General features: G+C 38.4%; 1 pseudogene; it reads left to right on the forward strand.

Annotated features, from left to right (window-relative positions):
- The first annotated feature begins 1,340 nt into the window (after window positions 1-1,340).
- On the forward strand, window positions 1,341-1,952 carry LOC114032120 (annotated as a pseudogene).
- The last annotated feature ends 8,772 nt before the right edge of the window (window positions 1,953-10,724 follow it).

Here is a 10,724-nt window from a genome sequence, read left to right on the forward strand (position 1 = left end):
TCCAAACAGGTTCCAAGAAAATGAATGTGGCCAGGCAGGCAGAGCACAGAGGAGGGGATGGGAGAGAAGATAGAGATTCACTAAAGGGGAGTAGATTCTTAAGTGACCAGAAGTTATTGTTTGGGGAAATTTTCCATTTTTAAGGGAATGTATCCTACCTCTGTTTAGAATTATAATAATTTCCATTCATTGCTTTCACATGCATAATTTGTTTTTGATTTGCTCTTTACAATAACTTTTTGAAGTAGGTGGTGCAGGTATTATTAAACTCATTTTACAACTAAGGATATTGGTCTCCAGAGAAATTAAATGTCTTGACAGAGGCCCCACAGATAGTATGTTACAAAGCCAGGACTAAAACCCAGGTCTCTGGTTCCAAGGTTAGTGGTTGGTTTTGTTTTTTTTGTTTTTTTTTTTTTCAATTATAGTCATGCTGGCTAAACCATTTAGTAACTGCTCCCTATAGAGAGAAATTAACCTCTGAAGGCTGGTCCCCAACTAGAGGTCATAACGTTCACATCTGGAGATACTTAAAGCATTAGGATTCACTTAATAGCCCCAAATCATTAAATGACACAGGATTTATTCCTTTATTTATTCAATGAAGATTTATTGGGCATCTATTATGTAACACTATGAAAAGCTCTGTGGGAAATAAAGAGAAAACACAAGACATAGTTCTTGTCTTTAAGAAGCTTATAATCTGTTGTTGTTCATCCTTCATTTTCAAAGAGGACCAATGACCACTAGGTGATATCTTGACTCACATGTGAATTGGATTTAAGGGAGGCAGAGTTGTCAGCCTCACTCTCTCTTCCACACTCATCAAAGTCCAATGGCAAAACTGGAGATGGCTTGGGATGCAGTGGATCACCTCAGCATCTTCAATGTCTGACCAAGCTCTAGGAACTCCACAGCATCTGCTGCACCCACCTTCATGGCCATTGGAACAAATTGTTCTCATCCACTCACTCTGCCAGTAGAAGTCTTCACACGTTTGGGGTAGACGTCCCCCTAAGCGATGGGTTTGAGGCCTGTCAGTTAACCTCAACCTGGTTTAGCCCATCTGCTGAGACAATTTACTGGGGCTCAACTGCTTTGCATGCTACAGTTTCTTGGAACCACAGGTGACAGTTGGATGCCAAACCAAAAGTGGATGAGCAGCCCTGAAAAGGGCTCAGCAAGCTCTCAGAGTTGCTAGTCCTCCCTGAACACCCCATACACCCCTACATTAATCATGGTGATATGAAAAATTTAAGCAACAATCCAAGAAGTTTCCAATGTAACCAAATGAGGCTGAGGTACATACTTAGAATTGTTTTCCAAAAAGTATTCAGACTATGGGTTTGTCCACATCTATTCCTGCTGTTGCAGTTCAGATCAAAGCTGCATCAGAGCATCAGGCAGGTCTTCCACCTTCAGTATGCCGAATGCACAAAGGAAAAGAAAAAAGTTGTCCATTGGGTATAAACCCATCTGACAAAACTTGTGAAAATCAGTCTAACTCGATACCTGCACATCAGAATCAAGCATATGAATATGTGGAATATCCTGTAACATCAGTCACTTATCAAAATGAATATAATATGGATCCTTCAAATATGATGCCACCACCTGATCAGACACCACCTCCAGATCAACTGTTCATACTATCAACTGTCAGATAAGAATTATCAGTTTCCAGGGGGAAAAAATGGATTTTCCCTTCAGAAAAGAGGTTTTTGGAATGCCATGTTAAGGAAAGGGTGGAAGTGGAAAGATGATAGCATCAGGGAGAAAGATATGTGTGATGTTATTGATTCACAATCAGAATAATGAAAAAACTTGGATCTTTAAAGTAGGAAGCTCTTCATGCTGCTAAATGCCCAAGTAGCATTCTGTGTCATCCAACGCCAATCCAATGTGGAAGCAAAGCTAAGGACTATTCACCAAAAGCAGAAATTCACTCATGACCACTAGTCTCTCATCTCTAACCATCGATTAGGTATCTCGAATTGGATTTCTTGTACACATCTTAAACTCAACTTGTCTAGAACAGAACCCATTCTCTTTCCCCAAAAACCTTCCCCTCTTCCTTACTTTCCTATTATTGTTGAAGACACCATCATCCTCCCGTTCACCCTAGCTTGCAACTTAAGTCATCACCTTCAACTCACTCTCTCTTGCACCCTACCTCCAATCAATGATCAAGTCCTATCTATTCTACCTTTATAACATCTCTCCTTTGTGCCCCCTTCTCTCCTCTTATATTGTTACCACCCTGGGGTAGTTTATCATGTCATGCCTGAGTTATTGCAAAGCTTTTGCTTGATTTCCCTGCTTCACATGTTTCAAAGCAGCAAGAAACCCTGAAGGAAAGGCAGGAGACAGGATGTTCCAGGCAAGTCAGACCAATGCTTCCACTTTGATCATTACCTCTCCTCAGACCTTGATGGACACAGCCTAAGACACTGAAGCCAAGAATCTTGGGAATAGCAGTGCCTCTAAACCAACAGCCCCGCTTCCCATCTGGTCCCTGCAACCATCATTAAGGGGAGAGGTCACTTTGGATACAGGGCCCAACTTCCTTATTACCACCAGCAGCAACTGCTGACCAACAGCCACCAACAGACAGGTTTAAGAGCCCTAGGAATGACAGACCCACATTACCACAGCTCCTATTTCCAAACCAGCCATCATCTAAAGAAGCAGCTTCTATAGAGAAAGAGCAAGCCATTCCCATCATCTGCCAACCCACTGCCACCCATATACCAGGTAACTTAACCTATATAGCAGCAAGGTACCCAGGCAGCCTAGAATGCTGAGCCCAAGAACCCTGGGAATAGTAATACTTCTAGCCCACTGCTCATTATCATCATCATCCCAGGAAACAACCCTCATGGAGGTGTAGCCTAGCAACTGCTCTTAAAGTGCTACAACCACAACTTCTGAAGATCCAGAAAAGAAAGTTCTTGCCACCAATGTCCTTGGCACTATCAAAGGCTCAGTATTAGAAATGGATGTGATTTTATCAGTGAAAATGTTATTAAAGAAGAGGCATTAGTATCTGTTTTGCCAATGAAGTGAGGAGTACTAGGAGAATATTGTACACAGTAGCAGCAATATTGTAACATTTACCAATTTTGAAAAACTTAGCTACTCTGATCAACACAATTCCAAAAGACTCATGATGAAAAATGTTATCCACCTCCGGAGAAAGAACTGATGAACTCTGAATACAGATTGAAGCATAATTTCTTTCACTTTATTTTTCTTGGTTTTTTTTTCCCTTTTGAAACATAGCTAATGTGGAAACATGTTTTACATGACTTCATATGTAATGGATATTGTATTTTTTGCTTTCTCAATGTGTGAGGGAAGGGTAGAAGGGAGGGAGAGAATTTGGAACTGAAAATAAAAATTTAAGAAAAAAACTAAATAAAAAAAATCTGTTTTGCTACTGCACCCTAAGGATCATGGATTTGTTCCATCTCACTTGCAGCTGAAACCTGCCATGTATGTTGTCTCTTGAATTAGAATGTGAACTCCTTGAGATCAGGAACTATCTTCCTTTGCTATTGGTATCCCCAGCTTAGCACAAGGCTTTTTCACATAGTAAGCATTTAATAAATGCTTCTTTTCCTTTTATTTATTCATTCATATATTCTGTCCCTACTCCAGTCCATTCTCCACATAGCTGTCAAGTGATCTTCCTATGAAACAAAGCAGAGGTTTGACTCACCCACCACCCACCCCCCACACCCAACCAATTCAATAAACTCCACTGGCTCTCTACTACTTCCAGAATTCAATATAAAATCTTCTAATTGGATTTTAAAACCCTTCATAACCTGGTCCCTTTTCAAATTTCTTATACCTTACTCTTCTCCATGAATTATGAGGTCCAGTGACACTGGCCTCCTTGCTGTTACTCATACAAGATACTCCACATCTGACTCCATTCAATGTCACTGGCTATCTCCCATGTCTGGAACCCTCCCTCTCCTCGCCTCTGCTTCCTGGCTTCCTTCCAATCTTAACTAAAAGTCCACCTTGTACAAGAAGCCTTTCCTGATCCCCCTTAATTTTAATACTTTCCCTCTAAGATTAGCTCAAGTTTGTCCAGTATGTATCTCATTTACACATAATTGCTCTTGAATCGTCTCCCACATTACACTGTGAGCTCTTTGTGAGAAGGGACCACTTTTTGCCTTTTTTTGTATCCCCAGAACTCAGCACAATGCCTGGCATATAGTAGGTGTTTAATAAATGCTTAATGACTTGATATTAACTTGCAAAATTACAGAGAATAAGTATGACTTGCATTTGCGTCCTTTATATTCTAGCCAAAACTTATATTCATGCTGATCCCCAAATTCTTTAGGACATCTCCCACCTCTCTGCCTTTGTACAGACTGTTCCCAGTGCTTGGAATATACTCTCTACTCACCTCCACCTCTCAGAATCCTCACTTTCCTTCAGGGCTCAGTTCATTTTCCTATAGGAAAACTTATCTGATGTCCTTAGTGATTAGTGCTATCTCTTCCCACTCAAACCATTGTGTTTACTCATAAACTCATCTGTTTACATGGTATATCCCTCAGTTGTTTGTAAGGTGTGTGAGAACAGTCGCCATTTCTCTTGCCTGTGTCTACAGAGCCTAGCACAATGTCTTGTGCAAAGTAAGAGCTTGACGAATGCTTTTTGGATTGAATTAGATTTGATTGGATTAGGAACTCACCAATTATCAAGGCAGCTGATTCCATTTTTGTACAGTTTTAGTAAGAAGTTCTTTTTCTTTATAATGAGACATAATCTGCCTTTCTGTAATTTCTGCTTTTTCATTGCTATTGTGATTGTTGTTCAGTCATTTCAGTTGTGTCTTCATGATCCTATTTGAGGTTTCCTTAGCAAAGATACCAGAATGATTTACCATCTCCTTCTCTAGCTCATTTTACAGATGAGGAAACGGAGGCAACCAGATTAAGTGACTTGACCAGGGTCACACAGCTAATAAACATCTAAGGCCAGATTTGAACTCAGAAAGATATATCTTCCTGATTCCAAGCCCAGTGCCTTATTAACTGTACCATCAAGCTGCCTCTGCCCATTCAGACTAGTTCAATTTTTAAAAGTCTAATTCATTAAATACTTATGAAGTGCCTATGTGGGAAGCGTTTATACTAGATATTGGAGATAAAAGACAAAAACAAAAATTAAATAGTCCCTGAGTTCAAATCCGGCCTCAGACACATAAAACTCACTAGCTGTGTGACTCTGGGCAAGTCACTTAATTCTAATTGCCTCACTAAAAATAAAATAAAATAAAATAAAACCAATGAAAAATTAAACAGTCCTGCTTTCAGAGAGTTCACATTCAACTTAGGGATTTCAAAATACACACAAATAAGAACATTAAAAAGTATTTACAAAATAAAGCAAAGTAACCTCAAGAATAATAACTAGGAGAATCAGGAAAGATCCCACATAGGACCTGGCATTTTAGTTCCATTTTGAAAGAAAATAAGTTTTCTATGAGGCCAGGGTGAGGATGAAATGTATTCTGGGACCTCCTGTGCAAAGGCCTGGTGGGAGAGAATTGATTGCCATGTATGGGCAATGGATAGGAGGGCAGCTTGATTAAGATGGAGAGAACCTAAAGAAGAAGAAGAAATAAAGCTGGAAAAAGGAGGACAGAACCAGATTGTGACCAGCTTTAGATACGAAACACGAGAGTCTGCATTCTATCTGAACACTACATTACTGAGTTCAGATGTTCCTAATTCTTCCCTATATTGTCTATTCCACCAATCATTTTCTATTTTTTTAAACCAGTACCAGACAGTTTTAGTGATTTTTGTCTTACAGTATCATTTTAGATCTGAAAGTGCTATTGCTCATTCATTCTTCTTTTTACCTAATTTCCTTTGAAATTCTAGACCTTTCATTCCTCCAAATGAAATTTGTCAACAATCCATCTGGTTCTATAAAGTAACCTCTTGATAATTTGATTAATATAGTACTAAATCTGTAAATTAATTAAGATAGTACCATTTATTATTATTGTTACTATTATTATTATTATATTGGCATGACCCAACTATGAGCAATGAATATCCTTCCCATTATTTAAGTTGTGCTTAATTTCTTCAAAGAGAGTTTGGTCATTGTGTGTCTTGAATGTTTCTTCATTGATTGGCTTCTAGGCATTTTATACATTTTGTAGTTAAATTGAATGGGACTTCCCTTTTTATTATTTCCTCCTGGCTTTGGTTATTGTATTATTGAAATGTTGTTAATTTTTGTGGATTTATTTTATATCAAATTATCAATTTCCTCAGTTAGTTTCTTTGCTGATTTTCTAAAGTTTGTAAATAGAAAATCTGTAGGACTCCTGCTAGGGGCACCCTCCCTACAGGGCTCCCCCAAATTATAGCCTTAGGTTGGATCTCCCAATTTCAAGCTGGATATCCCTATTTCAAGATATTCTGCGGATTCACACTCCCAAAAACACACCTAATGAATACCCATCGCTGCATTAAACAGATTCGGCTCGAGCAAAGGTATTTACTAAAAAGGCATCATAAGAACAGTTGCTGCAAAATATTTCCCTATATAGCTAGGGCACACTTTCCCACAAATACACACAATTGGGAGGATAGTCACACAAAGAACATACTTGTAGAGAGGCACATATTTAGGGACCACAAGACTGGGGTGACTTGTAACTACAAGGCTACAGGGCCCTGATGTCCCTTCTTTTTCTTGTGTCCTCCTGTTGCTCCCCTTAGGCAGGTCACTCAGGACTGTTTCTTTCTACAACTCAACTCCCTATAGCCAGAACTAACTTTCTCTTGACTCACAAAGCTCCTCTTGTCCCATGCCTTGACTGACTGAGCCTATGTGACTTGGATACTGCCTCCTACTAAGTCATTCTATTGCAAGACTCCATGGCCAGTGTTGGGGGAGAAAGAAAAGAGAATCCCCTACTTGCCATTGCCCAGTCAAAGAATAATCCTTTTTTCAAGAGTTTTTCCTCTCTACTTGACTCAGAGGGCTCGCATTCCTTAGAGCTATCACCTGCCTTGACTGACTCTATAGTGCAGCATTTATTAACCTTTTCTTAATATTGTGAATCCCTTTGACAATATGCTGAAGCCCATGGACCACTTCTCAGTATAAAATATGTAAGTGCCTAAAATAAAATACACATAATTACAAAGGAAACCAATTACATTGCTAGGTTTCAAAATATTCAAAAAATCCTCTATTCTTTTTTTATTGTTTTATTTCTTTTTCCCATAATCCCTTTTTCAAACTTTTCCCTGTCTTTTCAGTTCCTCAGTTTCCATCCTTAAAGCGCATGGCTGAGCTTTCTGCTTCACTGAGAAGATTGAGACCATGATGAGGGCTGCATTAAATTTCATCTTCTACTCTATTCTGTTCTGTTATGGTCACAGAGGAGGAGGTTTCCCTACTCCTAAGGGAAATGCCTCTACATAGTTTTGTGACTTTGTTTTCATCCTCTCCCACTTCCTTACAACTCTGTTCTGGGAATACTATTCTCATGCTTCTTCTATCTCCCCCTCTCCAGTGGCTCCTTCCCAGCTGCCTAACAAGCTTAGGTCTTCCCAGTCATTTAAAATTTCTTTTCCTTGGCTTTCTAAACCATCCAGCTACTTTCCCATCTTTCCATTTGCTGCCAAAACTTCTCAAAAACCAGATGCCCCCACTTCAAAACCAGAGTAAGTTCTGTTTTGAAGGGGGAGAGGGTAGAAAACTCATCAAGGTTCTTTTTAAAATTTCCATAGAGGGGAAAAACATACAACCTTAAATTTTTTTGTGAGAGGATAAGGGGTGGGAAAATATTTGTAGAGAGAAGTGCTTTAAAATTATCAAGATTTTGTTGGTACATTTGGAGATCAGCATGGTGTCCCGCACAGATGTGAACTTTGTACCTTTCTGCTTATGTCCTGCATTTTGTTTTTTGCCAAACTTCAGAATTATTACTTCAATTTGAGAGAGAAAAAAAAATATACAAAAACAGAGGGAGAGAGGGAGAAAAAGAGGGTGACTTGAGTAGAAAAGGCCAACTCCTCTGAAAAGTCAGTGTTGGTTTTCTTATTTACTTTTAATTATAAACACAAAAGAACCAAAACCAAAATCTCTGTTCCAAGGCATTTAAGGATTCATTCCATATTGTGAGGAATCTCTCTAATTCTTGTCCTAGATTCAAAGGTTCACAGTGTCAAATCCTTGAACAATCCTACCCTTATCAGAGTCCCACAGCAACATCATTCCTGTTGGCTCTATTCTCTGAATCCAATAGAACTTTAGAGTTGAAAATAACTTGGGGAAACTGTTTAGCTGGCCACCTGTTTTCCAAAAAGACCTCAGCTAAACTCTACCATATGCATAGTTAAACATCAGTCATAATATGAAATCCATTGTAGATCATTTGAATTTTAAAGAGATTGGAATAAATGCAACATAGAGAGAGTAAGTTAAGGGAACAAAATTTCTAAGGCACCAGCAAGGATGATTTCATGCTATAAACACACACACACACACACACACACACGTTATTAGGGGAAAAGGAAAAGAACCTATATGTTCTAAAATGTTTATAGCAGCTCTCTTTGTGGTAGCAAAAAACCTGGAAATTGTAGGGATGCCCATGAATTGGGGAATGGCTGAACAAGTTGTGGTATATGATTGTGATGGAATACTACTATGCTATAAGAAATGATGAGCTTAATGATCTTAGAAAAACATGGAAAGACTTGCACAAAATAATGAGCAGAATCAAGATAACATTGTGTACAGTAACAGCAATATTGTTTTAAGAACAACTTTGAGAGAGTAAGTTATTTTGACTATTATAGATATTCAAATTAACTATAAAGGACATATGAAGAAAGACATTATCTTCATCCAGAGAAATAACTGGATAAATAGATAGATAAATTGATAAATAGAAGTATATATAGAATAATTGTGTCTAATGTAGCCATCTCTAGGATGGGGGGGTAGAAGAGGGAAGAAAAGGAAAGGAAAAAAGAAATTTACATGAAAACTTTATTATATATTTAAAGGAATAAGAAGTTGTACATAATAGATTTGCAGTTTCACGTGTAATCAATTTTTTATTATATTGTGTTATGGAAATGCTTGTTCTGTTCCACAAATTAAAAATAAAATAAATAAATAAAAATAAACACACATACAGACACACACACACACACACACACACACACACAATGACCTACATGGTGTAATGGAAAGAGGATTTACTTGAACTGGAATTGGAAATCCTGGATTGAAATTCTGGTTCCTATATTGACTCTTTGCGTGAACTTGAGAAAGTTTTCCTCATTTATAGAATAAGGAAGTTGAATGAGATGATCTCTAAGGTCCCTTCTAGTTCTAAATCTAGGACCTTATGAATCTTCTTCCCCCTCTTTGTGGGTTCTTTTGGAGGCAATGGTAAGGGGCTGGGAATTTATTGCTAATGGAACTTTTTGCATAAAGTCCTAGTCCTTCACTTTAGGGGTTTAAAGTCGAATTGCATTCAAAGCTTGGTTCTGCTGTTTCCTAGCTAGGTGACTTTAGGCAAGTCTTTACCTTTCAATGCCTCAGGATCCTCACCTGCAAAGTTAAGGAGCTAGGCTAGAAGGTTTCTAAGGCTTCTTCAAGCTCAAATGTCCTCTTGTGACTTTGTGATTTCCATGTAAAGCATTTATTTTTTAAGGAAAAGCCCTTTAGGAAAGCTATATAAGCTCAAGCTAATAGTTTGTGGGCATGGTCTACAAAATAAGATGTGGAAAAGGAAATAAACATTATTTAAAGATTTGGGATGGATGTATTTTTAAAGAAAGAAATGTAAAGTGATTATCCTGTGTAACTTCAGAATATTTTTTAGTCTGGGATTTCAAAAGATTTTGCCTATGTTCTGTAAGCATCTCAAAACCAACATGTCCAAACCGGAACTCATTATCTGCTCCCTGTGCCCTCTTTTCCACCCACGAACCTCACCTCTTCTGAACACTTCAGTGCTCTCAAGGTAACCATAAGCCTCTTCATTACCTAATATTATACCTTTGGAGTCATCCACAATTCTTCATTCTCACTTATTCCATGTATCCAATCAATTGCTAAATCTTGGCATTTCTACCCTTACAACGTGTCTCATGTATGTACCCTTCAGTCCACTAACATAGCAACTATCTAAGTTCAGACTCTCATAACTTCTCATCTAGATTATTGCTTCAGTCTCCTAATTGGTCTTCCTAACTCAACTCTCCCTCCACTCTGGTCCATCATCTAACATAGCTGCTGAAGTGGTTTTCCCATACCATATATCTCTCCATATCACCCCTTACTCAATAAATGTTGATGGCTCCCTATTACCTTTAAGATCAACTATGAAGTCTTCTGTTTGATATTTGGCTCCTCACAAGTCAGCTTCTTCTGGTCTTTCTGTACTCTACAATCCAGCAATTCCTGAAACACAGTATGTCTCCCACCTCCTTGACTTTGCAGTAATTGTTCCCCTTGCCTAGAACACTTCCCCTCCTTACCTCTGGCTTATAACCCTGGCTTCCTTTAAGAGTCAGTTCAAATGTCTGTTTCTGCCATCCACTTGAGCTTTCCCCCTTCTAAGTTTATCTTCCTTCAGTTCTGTACTGATTCTGTATAGTTCCATTCATTTATGTATTGTCTCCTCCACTGGTATATAAGTGCCT

This window comes from Vombatus ursinus, unplaced genomic scaffold (assembly GCF_900497805.2).
Source record: "Vombatus ursinus unplaced genomic scaffold, bare-nosed wombat genome assembly UNPS02015398.1, whole genome shotgun sequence".
NCBI lineage: Eukaryota > Metazoa > Chordata > Mammalia > Diprotodontia > Vombatidae > Vombatus > Vombatus ursinus.